Raw genomic sequence first — 20,574 nt, forward strand, 5'->3', positions numbered from 1 at the left:
GGAGAAGACCAATAAATCCTGATGATTGGTCTAGCATTCTGAATTAATAATGCCTATTTTACGGCAAGCATGACTATTTAGGGGGCCTAGCTGACAGACGATTCCTTCAACTTCGTTGTGCCTTCACATGAAGGCATACCACAGGAATGTGGTCAGTGTCACAGAAGGACAACAAATCTCCCTACAACTTGCTACATTATGCCAGAACACCTTGCGAAGTCAATTGGCAGTTTAACAAATAAGAACATATGAACACTTGCTTCCTGATGCACCAGAACGCCATTCAACCTACTGCGTAGGTAGGTAGCTTCACGATTCTGGACTCTGCCCCATACATAATGCATACCTACAAGGCTGGTGACTTACTTGGGGCTGCCATGGTGCAGTGTTTTCATGTGTACCTTTAAGTAATCGGCCCTCCCATAGGACTTGGAGCAGATGGTGCAGTGGTATGGTCGCTCACCTGAGTGAACACGCAGATCATTAATCAGGTTGGATAAATGATTATGGTTGCTAAATGATAAATAGTTGATAAATGTCATTGTAAAAGGCTGCTCACCTGTGTGGGTGAGCTGATGTCTTGTGAGAGTGCCCTTTTGCAAGAAGCTCAGAGGGCATAAAGGGCACTGAAATGGCTTCTCGCCTGAGTGGATGCGTAAATGACTCTTCAGGTTGGATCTCTGAGCTCTGAGGTATAAATGGCGTTTAAAAGGCCACTCACCTGCATGAATGCGCTGATGTCTTGTGAAAGTGCCCTTGTGCGAGAACCTCAGAAAGCATGAAGGGCACTGAAATGGCTTCTTGCCTGTGTGGGCCCTGATGTGTATTTTCAGATTCAACAGATTTACAGTTTCATAGTCACAGTAGTCACAGCGGTGGAGGCGTCCCTGCTGTGACTTGTCATTCTTGGTAATTGTTGGACAGGATGAATGCTTTGATCCTGCACAATGAAAACCCACCTGCACTTACAAAATGCCACAATCAGAGCACACAGATGCTGATGATGAACTTTTTGTTAGTTCAGTAGTTCTTGAGGGCAATTAAAAAACAATCCCTAACAGACTACTGTTCTGATTTGCTCAATATTTACATTCCCTTCAGCCAACAATTAATTTTCTCCTCTAGAAATTGAATTTAAGCAAACTTTGAAAGGGAAAAATTGTTATCCACCCAAATGTACAACAGTGCAGATAAAGAAGTTATTAACTCTTGGCTATTTAAGATAACTTCTGCTGAAATGACATACTTGCTGCACAGACATTTGTACACCACGGTATTTGCATGTGTTACCCATTGTGACTATGTCGGCATTCTCACTCAACTTTGTGCCTTTTATCACAGCCTATGCACCAGTAACACTTGGAAAATAAGTCAAGGTGCAATTGTCGAAAGACTAAAAATGCTGACTGTCTGGTGTCAACAGTGGAATGCCAAAATAACCCTTCTCTTGGACAGACCTCAATCAGATGGTTGTCAGCAACGTAAACTTAGAAACGTGAGCTCACCTTATTGCACTGACCACAAAAAAATCCAACCTCCCCCTTTTTTTGTAATGACTGTGTTACCACGTGGTTACTGAAATAACAAGCAGCACACTTGAGCAATGAAGTCTTGAAATGAGACCAGATGCCCTTTGTCCCGAATGCATCATTATTAAAAGCATTATTTATACTGGTATTTCATCATCTGAACCATTTACTACATACACACAGCAATGCACAATAATTATTTCTGCGTAGTGTGGTCAGATGCTGCTGCAGCATTTGCACTTGTTTAATTTCATCGTTAGAGCTGTTTCAATCAGTCACCTTTTGCTTTGCTAAGTGTAAAAGACATCAATAACTAATAAACAAGTAAACAAATCAATCCCGAGCACTAAAGAATAAGATGACGCACATATGCCAACAAGGTAAACCAGGTCTTGCAATGCAAGAGCTAACTCGGAAGAAGCAATGCAGTCCATCAGTGCACGCCACGGTCATGTCCACTCTGGCGAATACAACTCAGAATGTGCCATAATAAACCATTGCTTTTACCACACACAAGAATAATAATAAAAAAAAACATGCATTGCGCAGCGCAAAATGAAGCGCACAAGGTATCTGTCTAGTACTTCATACAGTATCTGAATGGTCCACTGGGCTTACGGTGCTCATTAGCCCGCATGTTTATTTTACTCAGACAGGAGCATTAAGTAAGCAAAGCACAGCCAATTGTTGGCGCTTATGAATGAAAGACATTTGCTGTGAAGTGATTTTAGTGCTTAGAAATTTTCCAACCAGAGGCTAGCACCAGTGTGATTCTGGAAGAATCATGATGAGAAATAGAAAACGATACAGGCACATAGTCTGACTGCTTGTACAAGAGCATTGCATACAGTGCATTTATCGTTGCGTGGCTGTGAAAATATGACTCTGTACAAATATAACAAACAACATATAGCCCATCGGTGCCAGCAGGACTTCTTGTACAATAGTTGGACCAATGGAGGAATGAAGAACATGGGTCATAACACTGTGCTCAAAATTTTAACTATGGGTGAATACCTCATAAAAAGGGCATTCAAAGGTAAAAAATAAATGAACTTCCAAGTGCTATTACTAAACTTCTCTGGAGCAGCCAATAGAATGAAATGCAAGATATAGTAATATTAAGAAAGGGGAAGGATTGGTTCTATAACAAGCAATTGTAAAGAAGGGTATTTCTACATCACCACAAATAAGCAGAAAACATAAAGAGTAATTAATACAATCACTAAGTTCAATTATTTACATATCGCTCAAAAACAGACACTGGCAATTCGTAATGAATAAGGAGCATTTAATTACTGTAGAACAATGCTTACATGCAAGAAGACACTGACATGAAAAAAAGAAGGCTCCTAGAAGGACTACGCCTATTATATCCAACAGGCAATAAAAATGTGCGATGAATAATTGCATTCTGGAGTATTATGTGCCAAAACCACGCACGGATTATGAAGCTCATGGTAGCGAAGGACTCCAGATTAATTTTGGCCACGTGGGGATCTTTAATGTGCGCCCAGTGCGCAGCATGCGAGTATTTTCAAATTTCACCCCCACAAGAATGTGGCTGCCACGGCTGAGTCAGCGCCACTCAGAGCCTCAGGGGCGCTGGCTAAGATTGCTAGGGCTAGATCCAGTAAACACAAATAACTACCAAGTTTTGGACGAAGTGATAGCCATTGCCACAGCCTAATTAGTAGTGCAAAGCATGCATAATGCTCAGGTTGTGATTTCGACTCCTACCAGCGACAAGTTGTCTTTTCGTCCACTTTCATTTCCCTTTTTTTAAGAACTATTTTCTACGTCCCGATTTTAACCACAGTGAATTTTTCCGACGCGTTCCTTGGCTTCATTGTCTGTTGGCTTTATGTGGTCATGATTAACAATATCGAGTCCCTCAGTTGCCCTTATCTCTATTCAGACGGAACAGTCTTCTAGTTTCAAAGTCACAGAAGTCACACGGACAGAGGGGTCTCTGCTGCGACTTGTCTTCAGCAGTTGTTGGAGAGGATGGGTGCTTGATGCTGCATAATGAAAACCAAAGTGCAATTACGGAATGCCAAAATCAGAGCCCAGAGATGCTAGCACTAATAATGAGCCTTCTGCTAGTCTACCATCTTGAGGGAGATTTCAGAAAAAATCTAACAGAGCACAAGTGCTCCGTCTACTGGGTTAGCTCAGCATGTATATATGATTGGCCAAAGACCAGATTTCTAAAATCCAAACATCTTTCCACAAATAAAAGTTTTGAACTCTAAAATTTATTAATGTGAGAGGACGTGGAGAGTAGTGCTTGCATAGGTTGCCACTTCAGCCAAATAAAATAGCAATGTTCTTGATAAGTTGTCATGGCGAAGCCAACATTTTCATATCTTTGATGAAAGGAAAAAACAATACACACACTACAGTGCAACAATACAATCTCTAACTGTTGGTTTCGAACCCTGTTCCCCAAGCACAGCAGCCCGATGTATTATGCAGTGTATCTGAGCCCACTGAAGTAAGATGCTCATTGTTATAACCAGCATTATTATAAGTGGGTTTGACTGCATAACTTAAATGAGTGAAGAATAGACTTGCAGATATTTATATTTGGCTCATAATTTAAGCTGCACATAAATATTTATCACAACAATTACCATGAATGGCAATAATAAATTAACATCCCTGCAATCTCGCTAAAGTACTCCAAGTATTTAACACAATATAATAGAAACGACACTGAAGGAAGATTACACGGTATTAGAGCAAGCATTAAAATAATGTTACCCAAAGGCAGACACAAGGAGATGTATTTACCATATATTTACAAGAAGAGCAAGCACTGAACCGTATGGACGAAAGCGCACGCCAGATCAAAAGGTTCTTCTTCATCGAAGCTCTTCTAAAAAAAACAGTCGACTCTCGTTACAACGAACTGTGATAATACAACAAAAAATGCCTGTTTTATCGGAAGTCTGCAATATCCAAGATGCCTCACTTACGAAACCTTCATCGCGATTTCGAACAACTTTATTGCAAAGAGGGAGTGACAAACGTCCAAAGTAAAAAAAAATGAAACAAACAAAAAGTCATAGTTTCGCCCAAAAGGTGAAGCATCGAGTGCGATAGCAAATCAGTAGACAGCTATGCGAAGTAAAGATGGTAGTTTTATCGGCCATTAAAGTTGTAAACATTCGCTTACTAACTAAATTAACAAGCACGGTGTCATGTGCGCAGAGGTAAACAAGGACAAATCTCTCTCAATGACCGTGGAAAGTCACTGTCAAAACATTGGACTGAGGAAGCGTGGCAGCAGCAGCAAACAACTGACCTTCGTGCTGTCTCTCGCTTCAATGCAAACTAAACGTCTAAAGCACAGCACATATGAAGCTGCCGGCACTGGGCACACATTGTCCACATCACAGATAACTTTCAAGATATGGCCCCCATGCCATAAGCAGCAGGTGCCGGAGCAGAGTAGAGTTTTCAGCCATTTCAATCGTGTACTTGGTGCTTGTATGGCTAGCAACGCGTACCTATCTGCCCTTGCGCATGCTTGTGAGCGGGCCACACGCCGTATCGATCTCAGAGGAAATCTCTCTGCGGCAGAATGCCTTCACACACATTTTGTTGTTCCTATGCGTCTAGTGTTGGCGGTCGCATAATATCAAGTTTCCGAGACATGGTGCGAAGCGCTCACTCTCGTGACTGCGAGTTTGTGGTCACTGAGCAGGATCTGTTATTGTTTGCTTGAGCGTGGGTGACACTGACAAAACTACGGCTCTTACTTCGTGTAGTCTCTTTGCTATTGCCACCAATGCTTCGCCTTTCTGACAAAATTGACATATCTTGGGGGGGCTCTAGACCAACATTTGTATCTCTTTACAGTTTCGTTTTTAATTTATGAGCACCAGATGTGAGCAGTGGGCGCGGTCAGCCATGGCGTCCCAGATTTATGGGGCTGCGCGACGCAACACATGCAAGTCTAGGACACCGTGAGCCACATCAATGCATTGCTATCGGTGTGATCTGCACCGCACATGCTGGCACTCATAACCGCGATATGATAGGGCCAGACCTTGTTGCAATCTGTTCTTAAGCGCTTACTAACAAGATATTATCTACCTGGAATGCTAGAAGAATTTGTGAAGTTGTTCTTAATGCTGAAACTTAAAAACCTCAAAATAACAAAATTCGCGATATAATGAGGTTTTTTTCACTGCAAGTACAACTTCGTTATGCCAAGGATAGACTTTATCATGCATCACATAATAACACCAAAAGAATGAGTCGCAGAGGTGTCAGGAAATTTCCAAAGATACAGCCACTAACAGAAACTGATATCCCAAGCTGTAAATATGTTGTATAGAAGGACTGTAAATATGTTTTTCAATACCAGTGTCGCAAATGCCGGTAGAGAAAAAGGGGGAACAAGAAGGTGTAATCAACAATTAACTTGTCAGGCTATTAAGGCACAATAATACATGCACAGCCTTTGATAAATGGAAGAATAAACAAGTGCAATGTGGACAAAGGGTAGAAAAAGACATGAGCTTATCTCCCTTTTTCTCTCTTTTGGCCCCTGCTGTGCACCAAATGTGCACTTAAGTTTTTTATGCCTTCATGTAAAGAAATACGACATTAACGTAGTCTCATCAAACATACATAATTTCATTAAAACAACTGCCCCTCTATCCTTCACTGCTGCCAGTCACAGTTACATTTTAACATGATGAAACACATTATTGAATTCTGCTGGAACATCCTTTAACAAACCTTACAGTGCAGTTTATGACAGCATATAGCCACACTTGGCCTCCTCAATGCACATGAATCTTAACATGCTTTCACGTTGGCAGCGTTCAATGGCAGCGTTCAGTGTGAGCTGCAACATGGTGCCCGTGGTCAGAGGGGCTGCAAAACTGCACCTTTCGTATGTCGGTGGTACCAACATACGAAAAATTGGTTTTATAGATACCAGTAATTAAGACCATCTTTAGTTCAATTTTTCATATGTCGGTGCTGCTGTGCAGTCGTGAAGCACTGTAGACCACAGGCACCGTGTCGTAGCTCATGTCGAACATGACTGCACAGTCCTCTCTACATTACTCTACGAGGTGCACCTATACTGCTTGTTGCCTACTCTGCATGGTGCCAAGTTCCCACAGTGCTTATTCAGGTTAGTGATCCACCTCGCTCTGATAACGGCAGCGTGTGTTTAATCAAGTGGCTGCTCACGCAGTCAAAGGATATCAACCAGTGGAGATTGTGTGTGCGCGCAGGTGCGACTTGGAGTTGTACTTCTGCGAAAAGCTCCGAGGGTAGCACCAGTTGCAGCGAAGCAACTTCCCACCCGTCTGCTTGCACTTGTGTGTGATGAGAGCCGACAGCTCTCACGGTGGTTGCATAGCCGCAACGAATTCAACAACTGATCGAGGCACTTTTGCTGCAACTATCGGTCCTTGACTACTGCTCAGCAGCAACGACGTCTTCCTGTGACAAGAGTTAAAAAAAACATAACCGGATCAGCCACAGGAACACCACTTCCTTGAAAATAGAGAAGCTCTAAAAATAAAATTTTCAAATATAATCGAGCACAAATATTTCACAGAATATACCTCCGAACACTGAATCAAATACCAAGTATTTCCAGTTTCTAAACACGGAAAAATATAAAGATATTGGTAGCGTCTGTTTGGCAACAAAAGGATTAGTTTAGTTATCTGTTACATGCTATGCTGTTCCTACCTTAATTTAAGCTCAACTGGAGTTTGTAAACGAGAAACAAATGAAAGGTGGTCGTATCTATGTTGCACTGTGACAGTGACAGTAATTAAGAAACAGCATGTAACAAAGTAAGTAACAAAGAAACAGCATGTGTGTAGATGCACGAGATACAGTGGAGCACTTGTTGAAGGAGCTAAGTGCAACATACTGATGCACCGTCACATAATTTTGAAGGAAGCCAAACACACCGAGACATGGCAAATGATAAATCACTTCGCTTAAATCGAAACGGCAATTTTGGAAGTTTTCTAAGGTGCGACGTGCTTATTTATCGACTGGGAACTACTGCACAAAAAAGTGAGCCCCTTTATGCATTTGCATAAAAAAGAGCCGTCTGCACAAAACCTTGGTTGTTGTGCAGACTGTGTAAGTGGAGAATGTTGGGTTCACTCAACAGTCTCCATTTACATCAATTTTTCTGCCTTTGAACTGAAAAAATTTGTGTTGTCCTTTAGAGTATTTGAAGAACGAATATTTGACAATCTTGAACAGTGAATTCCTAAATCTAAAAGAATTTAATAAAACTATTTGATTGGTATTCAAAGTTTCTAGTTTTCCCAAACCCTTATGTACCACATTATAAGAGCTCACACTATGCTAATATCAGGCCATTATTCTTTTATGACAAATAAACTAAAGTTGCAGTGGCATGTACAAAAAAAAAAAAAAATAATTTGCTAGAAGACAAACATGGTCACAGGAGATCATTCATGCATTATTCTTCTCTTTGGTAAGATGGGCTAAATGGAGACACTGAGAGAGAATAATATTTGCCTCTCTCTCCTTACAGTCAAATTCTAGTGGGCTACTACTAGTTACTTAATTTACTTTCTTTCAACCAGCATATTTAGCAAGATTACTTAGTTATCAGTTTTACCGTCCTTAGATAATTTCAACCTTGGTAAATAAACTTTTTTTTTACTTTTTATAACACAGGCTACACAACATTTTTTAAAGGGGAGATGCAGGGCTGAAAGGTCAACTTTTGAACCTACATGCCAATTTTAACAAATTCGACAGGAGGTTTTGTTTTCTTGTCGTTAAAACATGCAGTAAATTTGATGAACCTAGCACAAATATAAAAAAGTTCTGCGTGTCCCATGTCCCATCTGGGCAGGGTCTTGCCCCTTGCCATTCTGTCTGTGCAGCTTCCAGTGCACTAGCGAAGACTAAATGACAGAGAAAGCTGCACATCAGTGCAAAAATTACCTCTAACTTTGCTTGTACTTGAAGGATTGAAAATTGTTTACAGCAGGAGATTTGTGGGGCCACATCTTTTATATTGAGGCCATTCTATGATTAGTTAAAAAAGTGTTTCACGCTCCCTTTATTTTTTCTTTTGGTGCTGTGAACACGGCTTTGTTCAAATGTCTTTCTTTGTCTCTTGTATATTTGTTTTGTGGGTAATGGTTCCGCAGTCCATGCCAGCAGGCCCCAGTCCTGGCCAGTTGTGCCCAAGAGTGCCAAACCACGACTTAGTACCACCACTCGTGCGTCCGTCATCTTTTTCTCCCACAGCTGGCTCTAATGCCGCTCGGAATGCCGGTGCTCCCATACTGCCCCTCCCTCTGCGAAGGTGATGATGGCATCGGCCCACAGTGGCTTGCAGCGACGGCGGCACAGCACCCCCACGTGAGGGTGAACCTTGTAAACTGTTGCACCAAACAAGCAACGGCGGACCAGGCAACGTCTAAGTCTGAAGGTCTTCCAGGAACCCAAAGGCCCTAAACCTGGCTGGCTTCTTAGGCGTAGACCTCGCAAAGATGCAGCAGACCATGTGGTGCAGCCTCCGAGTTGTCGAGGTCTTGCAGGAACCCTAAGGTCCTACACCGTTTCTGGACTCGCACCTGGCCTGGTCTTCCTCCCTTACGTTGTTCTGACGAGTGTGCACAGCAGGTCGCCGGAAGGTGCAGGTGTCTGCTCAATGCATTGCCACTGCACAAAGACCGCACCGCACCATGCAGGTAAAAGGAGGGGAAGATTGCAGATTGCCCCCACACCTACTATAGACAACTGTCCTTGAGCTCCCGTGGTCTCACCAGAACACCGGATTCGGGTCACTATGTACTTCCGAGTTGAGTGTGTGGAAACCTGCACCCTGTACTGAGGAGGGATGCAGCCATTCCTGGAGGTTGTGTGAGCGCCATCACGACGACGTTGCTCTTCTCCAATGGTGCCACCAGATGCTGCTGCAGTGTGCAGGAGACCACAACGCCTCCATGTCCCACACCAGGGCCGGTGATGGTGACAGAGGAGGAACAGGCGGAAGTACTCCTCAGTGAATGCCAGAGGTGCAGCTCATATTGTGGAGCTGGTCACACACAAGGCCTGGGCAGGAGACGCTACTGGCTATGGAACGGGTGCCACCTGGCTTCGCAATGAGGATGATCCATCCTGGAACGCAGCCGGGGCCCCATGTTGAGCAGCAATGTGAGCATGGCACGGTCCTGCAGTCCACACCAGCAGACCCCAGTCCTGGCCAGCTGCACCCAAGGTTATTGTGAGATTACTGTGGGAGAAGACAATGATCGTCTTCTCCCACAGCTGGTTCCGATGCTGCTCATCGTGCCGGTGTTCCCATATTCATTCCCCGGCAAAAAGGGAAATAAAGATAATTTAAAAAATCCCACTGTGAACATGTGTAATTCACAATACAGTCGAGCCAACTGATACTGATACCGGTTTTCACAATATGTTGGACATAACAATGAGCAGTGATTGCACCATCACCTTTTGTATGTATTTCATGGCAAAATAAGCCGCTTACTACAATGCTCCCATGCCGTGTTGTCAATAATGACAATTAGATCTCGTTACTGGGTGTGTGCGCCGTAAGGAAAAAGAATGCAACATCCTAGGGGGGAAAGAAAAAAAAAAAAGAGTCCAAAAAGTGCAAGTTGCTTCCTTACACTCGCCCGTGTGCAGTGCACCTTGTGACCCCACAGAGCACGCATGGCATTGCCGCGCCGGCCTCACGCCGTCTCTTTCTCTTCTGCCGACGTCGCAGATGTGGGTTGTTCGGCACAAAGGTACAGACACCAAGTGGCCAGAATTAATTGTTATAGCCAATAATGCAGCATGGGAACATATCGGCACACTAAAACCTCGTTAATACGTAGTTGGCGGGACGTAGGAAAAATATGCATTAACCGGTAGTACACCTAAACTGAAAACCACAAATTAGTCGCAACTAACCTCCAAAAAGTGAAGAAAAAGTAATGAGCAGCTATTTTCCCACTACACAGCTTGCTTTATTCTGAAGCAATAGACCAAAAGTTGAACAGTTTCAGTTGCCGCCACGGAGGCCTTGCGGCAACAACAGCATCCTCGAATTCCTAGAGACCTCGGCCAACTTTGCATGGGGCTTTCTTCTCGGCAAATTCCTATGCCTATTCTTCAACTTCACACGAGTTGTAGTTGCAGTGTTTAACCATTGCATGCAGTGCAGAGAGAAAGATATGTTGACAGTGTAACTGGGCTCTTGAACGCTGCGGTGGATGTGGTATGATTCGTCAGGTTTGCTCAACAGATGCAGTGATCACTGAAGGTCCTTTTTACAGATGACACGTTCTGAAGAATGGCATCTGAGTGGCTTTGGATGACAATATGACACTCACTTGAGAGCCATGCCATAAAGCAAGGAGTCTACTTGCCCCTGCTGTTCCACGGCAACTCTTCTACAGAAAGTACTGCAAAGCAGTTAGGGTCCTTGCATATTTACCAGTCAGCAGATGTGAGGATCCAGCATGGAGGCTTAGGGAACCGCTGACATGAGCTGTCCCTTGAAAACACTCGCAGTAGTTGCAGTAAGTAAAAGAAGAGGAATGCAAGGCTATAGAGTGGATGACAATGGGATGATGGCACTCATATGACGATGATGATGGAATGACAATGGGATGATGATGATGCTAGAATAACGCTGGAATGACGACTGCCTGACAACAACGGGATGACGAAACTGGAATGGCCACAACTATGTAATGACCCCAAATGCATGACTACAATGCAAAAATGATAACAGCATGGCTGGAATGACGAAATGACAGTGCAGTGACAATGACAGAGTGTAGACAGAGGAACAATGATGATGGCCTGACAATGAAGGAATTGTAATGACAAAGATGGCACAAGCATTACTGTGGCCACATGGCTTCTAAAGTGAGGAAGACAAAGACCAAAGGGTTGGTGTCGCTGCTTTTGCTCACGCTGTCACTCAGATAGAACTGCTCGGCTGCTCTCTGCACTGGACCCGACGTGACTATGATTCCCACTAACCGTCAATAAACCTCGTAGCAGAATTATCACAACGGAATGAAGGCAATAGAATGACAATGAAATAATGACAAAAGCATGACAACAGCATACTTGTGTTGGAGCTCACATCATCAATAATGCACATCACCTGCCAACCCTAGCTGCCTTGGTTTGTACTATCTCTGGTGCTTGTTAGGACTATGTCCGGTACCAGCTAATTATGCAAGACAACAGTTAACACCCGAGAAATGGGTGAAAGAAACAAAAGCACCACTTTAAAAAGAAAAAGCATGCAGAGCAAGACAGGGAAAGGTGACTACAGGTTTACCTCAGCAGGTTTTATCGGAAGGCGACGTTTACCAGAGGCTGAAATGGCAAGTTGCCTCTGTCGAAAGGCCTAAAAGGCCCAAACAGTAGGCATTGACACAACCACTAAGATTACCTTTTGCCCAGACAATGCTCAGCCACACACAGCTACACCTGGGAGAGTCCGATCACATGTTCTTGGGTCTGTGGTGTCGCAACACACCATACGGCTAAAGGCTGCAGAAGCTTATGTGGGGTGTGCCACAAGTGGCCTTGTTTCTTTCAATGAATGCTATACACATCACATGCACATAATTGTGCACACTTTACCTAACAAGAGTCCAGTTGCTAATACAATGTTCGTACCTACTTCCTGGCAACATCAAACCTGGCAATACTTAACATGTGAACCCTCTCGAGTGAAGCTAACTTAGCAGGGTTCTTTGAGGTATTATCAGGCATTGCCTGGGATATCACTGGCCTCAGTGAGGTCAGAAGAATTGGTGAGGCTTATACACTGCTAACTAATGGCCATGTCCTCTGCTACAGAGGCCATCCAGATAAGAGGAAATACAAGCCAACATTGGTGAATTGTACAGCATTAATGAGAGGGTAGCAGTTGTCATAAGAAAGCTAAATAGGAGATACAGATTAAATGTATTACAAGCAAACACTCCAATCTCCAGTCGTGATGATGACGAAATATAAGTTTTATGACAATGCTGAATTGGCAATGAGAAAGGTGAAAACTCAGTATACTGTAGTCATGGCCGAATGCGAAAGTGGAGAAGAAGCAGGCAGGAGAACAGGCTATCGGCAGCTACAGCGTTGACTCTAGGAATAGCAGAGGAGAGATGTTGACACAATTCGCGGAAAGAAATCGACTCCTAATAACGAATACCTTCTTCCAGAAGAGCAATAACAGGAAGTGGACCTGGAAAAGCCCAAATGGGGAAACAAGCAATGAAATAATGTGATAAGATTCGTTGTTCTGGTGCCCAGGGGGTATGAGAGTTTCAATAGTATACAAAAATGCTAGAATGAAAAGCATGTATAGCATACTTAGAGACATATTTTGTGACTATCTACTTTGGCGATACTATCGCCTTGGCCATGCCTTAGCCATCAGACGCACGCTGATTGGGCTGGTAGAGCAAAATCAGATGAGCCGATTGGCTGGTTGAGCACTAAGTCATCTGATTTTGCTTAACCAGCCAATCAGTGTGCGCCTGATGGCCAAGGCAATAGTATCACTGAAGTGAATTGTCGTAGAATACGCCCCCGATTAACTCAAGTAGGATAGGCATTCTGCAAGTGTCCACAAAGTGGACATGTCCAATTTGTCTGCTGCTGACATTCCAATTGGTTGGGCCGGAATACGCATCAAAAAGAGACAGGCACACCTAGCCAATGAGCACTTCAGCAGCTGATGAAATGGACATGTCCACTAAGTAGACACTTACATAGGTGACTCTGTCACCACCCCATTTCAAAGGGGATGCCAATACCTCATCATTATCATCAATAAATACAGCACACATGACTTGGCTTTGTCAGCGTGAAACCTTCCTAACCATGTGCATTCTTTTCAGCCCGTTAGCATATCCCAGGACTGTGCAGTTATCACAAGTGGTGGCGAGGATAGCTAACGAACCGGACCGACATAAAAATAGGTTGATGATGATGATGACATATTTGCACAAAAGGAAGAAAACGGACATGGTAGAAAAACAGAATATCAAAATGAACCAAGGTACTCTTACTCTTAAGCACAGGACACTTGATGAAGCATTTGCAGAAACAGTGACGCAGAAGGTACTCAAGATGCAACATGTTTATCTCATACCTGACATTCAGGGGAGTGAATGCATGCCTAAAATGAGCCTTCAAAGTGTCCAGCCAACACAAGTACTGCTGAAGACTTAAATGGAAGCTCCAGTATGAGTGTTATTAACCTTTCAGCGTCAGTCACCGCCGTACCAGTACGTTTCTGCATATCTGTTCCGCCATTTACTTTTTCACATTCCTTTTGTCAGACTGGAATGTGAGGACCACACCAAGAGAGCATTTGGCATTATTTGTGTTACTTTCTCACTTCTGCACAACCAAAAATAAATGTATTCGTTTTATAATATAAGGGAAAAAAAACCATGCTGGGGAAGCGTCACCTACAAAATATACTCAACAGTGTAAGGTTAAAGGATGAGCTCTTGAACTTGATCTTGAACTCTTGCCCAACTATTCATCATTATCTGTCTACACTCTTACACTCTCTGTTAAGGTCCTCAATCATTTGTTGTAACTCGTCTGCATTGTTGCTAAATATAACAATGTCATCAGCAAACCGAAGGTTGCCGAGATGTTCGCTGTCGATCCTTACTCCTAAGCCTCCCCAGTTTAATAGCTTGAATACTTCTTCCAAGCACGCCGTGAATAACATCTGAGAGATTGTGTCTCCCTGTCTGGCCCCTTTCTTCATAGGTATCTTCCTATTTTTCTTGTGCAGAATTTATGTAAGAAGTCTGTACTCCTTGATTGTGTAATGCCTCTATGACTGCTGGTATCTCTACTGAATCAAATGCTTTTTTGTAATCTATAAAAGCCATATAGAGAGGTTTATTGTACTCTACAGATTTCTCGATTAACTGATTAATGGCATGGATATGATCCATCGTAGAGTATCCCTTCCTGAAGCCAGCCTGTTCCCTTGGTTGACTAAAGTCCAATATTGACCTTATTCTATTTGAGATTATTTTGGTTAATATTTTATATAATACTGGGAGTAAGCTAATGGGACTATAGTTTTTCAATTCTTTAATGTCTACCTTCTTGTATATTGGTATAATGTATGCATTCTTCCAGTTTTCTGGGACCCTTGCAGTCGATAGACACTTCGTATAGAGAGCTGCCAGTTTTCCAAGCACTATGTCTCCTCCATCTTTGATTAAATCTATTGTTATTCCATCTTCTCCTGCCGATTTTCCCCGTTTCATGTCTTGCAAGGCCCTTCTGACCTCATCGCTAGCTATAGGAGGAGTCTCTGCAACCTGTTCATTGCTGCTTCCAATGGAGGTATCGTGGCTCCTCTGGTACTGTACAGGTCGGTATAGAATTATTTCGCTGCTTTTACTATACCTTTGAGATTGCTGAAGATATTACCCTGCTTATCTTTCAGTGCATACATCTTTGTTTGTCCTATGCCAAGTTTCCTTCTCACTAATTTCAGGCTGCTTCCATTTTTTACGACTTCTTTAGTCTTTCTCACGTTATAGTTTCGAATATCGCTTATTTTCGCCTTGTCGATCAGTTTTGACAGTTCTGCGTATTCTATCTTATCTCTTGAGTTGGACACTTTCACTCTTTGTCATTTCTTTATTAGGTCCTTTGTTACTTGGGAGAGCTTGCCTACTGGTTACCTTGGTGCCTTGCTTCCTACTTCAATTGCTGCCTCTGAAACCAGTCTAGTTACGGTTTTGTTCATTACCTCTATGTCATCTTCATCTCTCTGTTCTAAGGCTGCATACTTGTTGGCAAGTACCAGCCTGAATTTGTCTGCTTTTACCCTTACTGCCTCTCTAGGTTGCCCTGTTTCTTCTTGACCAATTTTACTCTTTCTTTCTTCAAATGGAGGTGAATCCTAGCCCTCAATAACCTATGATCACTGCACTTTACCCTACCTATCACTTCTACATCCTGCACTATGCTGGGATCGGCAGAAAGTATGAAATTAATTTCATTTCTTGTTTCACCATTAGGGCTTTTCCAGGTCCACTTTTGGTTGGTATGCTTCCTGAAAAAGGTATTCATTATTTGAAGCTTATTTCTTTCTGCGAATTCTACCAACGTTTCTCCTCTAGCATTCCTAGAATCGACGCAGTAGTTGCCAATTGCCTGTTTACCAGCCTGCTTGTTCCCCACTTTTGCATTGAAGTCGCCCATTACTACAGTATACTGAGTTAGTACTTATGGCTAATATAATATATGGGGTTTTACGTGCCAAAACCACTTTCTGATTATGAGGCACGCCGTAGTGGGGGACTCCGGAAATTTTGACCACCTGGGGTTCTTTAACGTGCACCTAAATCTAAGTACACGGGTGTTTTCGCATTTCGCCCCCATCGAAATGCGGCCGCCGTGGCCGGGATTCGATCCCACGACCTCGTGCTCAGCAGCCTAACACCATAGCCACTGAGCAACCACAGCGGGTAGTACTTATGGCTAATTCAACATCGTCATGAAAGTGATCTTCTTTCTCATCATCTTGACTGGATGTTGGAGCGTAGGCTTCAACTACCTTTAATCTATACCTCTTATTAAGTTTGTTTACGACTACAGCTACCCTCTCACTAATGCTGTCGAATTCGTCAATGTTGCCCGCTATATCCTTATGGATCAGGAATCTTACCCCATATCGCTTCTTATCTGGAGACCTCTATAGCAGAGGGCATGGCTGTTAGTCACCACTGTATAAGCCTCACTAGTTCTAATCTCGCTAAGGCCAATGATATCCCAAACAATTCCTCAAAAAGTCCTGCTAAGCTAGCCTCACTCGACAGAGTTCGGGCGTAAAAAGGTTGATAGGGTCAGTTTCCATTGGCGGCCTGTCCGGACCCAGAGATTCTTAGCACTCTCTGCTGCGTTACAGCTCTGACCGCCACCTTGGTCAGGTGCTCCGCAGCTGCTGGGGACTGAGGGCCATGTAGTGCACCAGGGAGGCCAATTCCTGTTCTGGTAAGGGAGTGTCTTTGTTGAAGCTTAGTGGGCCTTTTTAATTTTGTTGTACCTGGATTAAATTAGCCCCACTCGCTCTTGGCATATCTTTTGCCGGTGTCAGGCAAAAGATATGCCGAGAGCGAGTGGGGCTAAACTAATCCCCACATGAAATTCACGTTCAGCGCCGTCAGATTAAAAAAAAAAGGAGGATTCGAACTTTCGACTAAAGCAACCGAGCGTTCGACATAGCTCAGTCAGATAATCCCATAGGCGGTGAGGCTATCTTCTTGTCGACAAGTACAACCCAGAGGGCCCTACATGCCTAAAAGCTTCTTTGATTTGTTCACTGTAGATGTGCTTTGCTGATCGCTATAGGTAACTCGACATGGAACAATTTTTAAATGGTTCTGGCCTCGTAGTTCCGCAATCACACATGCGCACGCGGCCGTGGATTCAGCTAGGCAAAAAACTATACAGCCAACTCCGACTCACATTAAACATAATATTGTGCATGGTGCGCTCACCTTTGGGTCAGTCTAAGTCAATTTCGTATATCTTAAATGGTTGAAAACATACTTGAATTTTCTGTGCAATAGGGGCTTTGCTGATCGCAGCAGGTGACATGGCATAGTATTCCTCAATGGTTCTAACATCGTCGTTTCGGAGTCACCCGCACACATGCAAACATGAACACGGCTAGATATATGATACATTTTCGGCGAACTTGAACAATACTTAAATGTAGTGTGGAAAAAAAAAAAAGAAAAGGAGGAAAACAAAAACTTTCAGTGCATACCGGGAATTTACTAGTCGCGTATTGACGGCGGTACACCAAACAGCTCACGGTCTCGGTTGCCTGTCTCACGCATCGGAGAAGTCATTCCTAACGAGGTGGAATTGATACTGAATCGCCGCCCAAGACTGAGGCGCTAAATGAGAGAAGGATGCCTTGGCAGAGATTTTTGCTCAAAGGGCAAAACCTCAGAGTGGGAAGATGGGCCACTAACAATGGTGCTGAGCCACGCGTAAGAAAGGCGCCCTTGGAAGGCGTCCTTGCCCTATGCTGAAGTGACTAGTGCAAGAGCGGACACGGGACACCAAAAAGACGACAAGGACAAGCACTTGTCCTTGTCACCTTTCCAGCGTCCCGCGTCCACTCCTGCGCTAGCTACTTCAGCATGGAATACCAACTAACCCTGCTTGCCCTATGGTTGGAAAGCGCCTATATGTCGCCTCCTTTAAGCTACTGCGCATGCGTCTGCGATCACTTACACATTGTACACTTCGCGTCGAGTATCTATTCAAGTACCTTTTACCGCCGCACTTGAAATAATTGTAATTTAGCAGTTGTGAATGCGCGCTCGTGATCAACAGAACAAACATTGTGTTAAACCGTTGATCAAATCAAAACTTAGAAGCTACACGCTTTACTAACCATTCTCTCAATTCGCAGGTGCTTTCAACAGTGCTTCGCAGCCCGCAGTACTATACTTTGTCAGATTTCATAAGTGTCCTATAAATGACAGCCAGAACCTATGCCACTATGACTGTCGACATTAACGCGATTAGCAGGCAAGCAATGTAGCAACTTATTGTCTTTTTGAAGACATATTAATTTAGAATCTGTAATGGTCATTCTGAAATTTCCATTGCTTCAGCTGTGTGCAACACTGTGGACAGTGGCGATACACTGTCCCCGGGATCGGCCCACTTAGCCATGACATTCACTTGCTAAGTTTGGCCATGACGGCATGGAGACAATGCAGTGATGATGGTGAAACAATGTCGGTGGAACAGCAAAGGAAGTACGGCCATGACAGCACGATGAAAATGAGATGATTCTGAAATTATAATAATGGTATGATGGCATGATAATGGTGCATAATGATGACTGAATGGCAACAGTATGATCGTAATAAGGCAAATAAGAAATGACATCAACAGAACAATGAATGTGGCATGATGACGAAGGCATCATGACAAACGGATGGAGTATCTCAAATGATGACAATGGTAAGAGAATAGCATAACAGCAATGGGACGATGACAAGTGCATGACAACAACGCCATGACAAGAGCTGGATGACGAAGCTGGAATGTTAACGATGGTATGACTACTGCAACAACACGACCTCCGAGTGCATTCGTAGTGGCCCAAGCTGAATAATTTTTTTTTACATCGCACCGCTTTACACAGGAGTGTACACAGCAGAGTGGCTTCATGGCAAAATCTGTCTATAAACAGCTTAGACTACCCGAGATGATTTGGAGAAAGTACTGCTGTCAGCCTAAGAACTTCCTTTTGGCCATCAAATACATTTGGCGTGCAAGTGCTTTTTTTTCTTTATGCTAGTAGAAAACTCTTGCAACTGGGTCAGTGCAAGAGTCAAGATGGGCAGACTCAAAGTGTCTGGAGTAGGCGAAGAACAGTTCTTGCATTAAATCTTTTACCAATTTTCCTCGAACACTGAACTGTCACTTACTGCTCTAGTTCCTGTGAGACGCCAATATTAGGCTCTGCTAAGCTGTGGAAGAACCTACGCCAAGCAAACTGGCTGCAGCATTAATTACCAAATTAGGGAGCACGCAAACAGTTTAAAGCAGTGCTTGTCAAACTGAGGGTCCTTACCCCCAAATGGGCTATCTATTAAGGTCCAAATATCACTATCACATATGACATCAATGCTTCTCTTATTAAGCTTTGACCTCAAGCTTCAAACTATCCACTTCTCTCTTCACACTACTTCATTTATTGATGCGAGACAGTGAAATTTTGTGTGAGAAGTAGCCAAGCAAATAATCTTATTCCTAGGCTACTAAACCTCCCTTTCCTGCCCAGTGTGTCAACAAAATGCACAGACATATGCGGTGATTGTCATTTTTATGGCTAAACACTTGGATCTAGGAGCAAGAGCACATGAGGCACTCAGCATTTCTCCAGCTGGGTGCATCTTGGAGAAACCACCGTCGATGCAGAAAAATCATGCTTTCTGTGCTTCCCCAGTAGCCATGCCAATACTTCTAGCCGAATTTGCAATCATGCCGTTTTTTTAAATGGCGTCCCGTTGAAATGCTGACAAACAAAAAGAAATGTCGGCGGTATTTCTTAGTTAGACTTAAACTTTACCAAACCTCTAAACAACCTCCGCACAGAATCAAAAGTTATTTCCTCCCATTACTTAGATTTGCCTTTATTATCATATGCATCAGCCATTTAGTGGCAAACATTTCTGAGCTTTAGGTATGCTTCAAAACTCATCTCCATAAAGCGCATGCTCTTACTCCCTATCACATGCATTCCATAAAACTGGTGCAGAATGCACATAGTTACGAGTCAAGCACCTGCCCAGTCACCTCTCTTGTCCTGTCTTGTTTTCATACTCATAGGTTCTAGCTAATACCATGTACCAACTAGCATGACAGTCCATTTTATTATATCACATGTTCTCTTAGAAATAGCTAGGTGCCTTCTTCAAAAATGAACATGCTACATGGGTAGTAAATATTAGATTAGGTGTTTTAGTTCATGTTGTACAGTATACTGAATGAGCGCAGGAAACCAAGAATCCTAGATCATTACATGCCTGTGAAAAGGGAAGCGGTATGCAGTAGCTTCACACAGCTAGTAGCTAAGGGAACCTGTGTTTCTCTAAATGCACCATGCCATTTTCAACTGAAAGCATGCAAATGTATTTAAATGCACAAGTATTTCTATGCCTACCCAACAGGAAACCAATCAGTCCATCTGTCAAGTAAGACAATCGCTATAAAGAAATGAATGTATAAGACGAAATAAATTTCAAAGGAAAAATGTTGGCGGTGGTGAGTTTCGAACCTACAACCTTATGCTCAGAAGCCGAGTCTCTTACTCAGTGTGCTAAACATCCACGACTGCACAAGTTGAATATATCTGAACTATATGATAAACGTGTTGTACCAGCAGTACAACACGAAACATCTTGTCACGGTGGAATGAAGGCCATCTCTAGCACCACATGTAGAGCTG

General features: G+C 43.2%; 1 long non-coding RNA gene across 3 annotated transcripts in view; it reads right to left on the reverse strand.

The window, feature by feature from the left end:
• The window catches only part of LOC142587474 (uncharacterized), a 65,486-nt gene that overhangs the window by 14,088 nt on the left and 30,824 nt on the right, over positions 1-20,574 (reverse strand). For 2 of the 3 annotated variants that reach the window (XR_012829552.1, XR_012829550.1), the window contains exons 1-3: positions 722-2,032; positions 560-643; positions 367-463 (exon numbers count right to left, since the gene is read on the reverse strand). This is a non-coding gene — a long non-coding RNA (uncharacterized LOC142587474). Of the gene's footprint in view, positions 1-366; positions 464-559; positions 644-721; positions 2,033-20,574 lie in introns of those variants that run through there. The other variant, XR_012829551.1, reaches the window with a different exon arrangement.

This window comes from Dermacentor variabilis, chromosome 7 (assembly GCF_050947875.1).
Source record: "Dermacentor variabilis isolate Ectoservices chromosome 7, ASM5094787v1, whole genome shotgun sequence".
NCBI lineage: Eukaryota > Metazoa > Arthropoda > Arachnida > Ixodida > Ixodidae > Dermacentor > Dermacentor variabilis.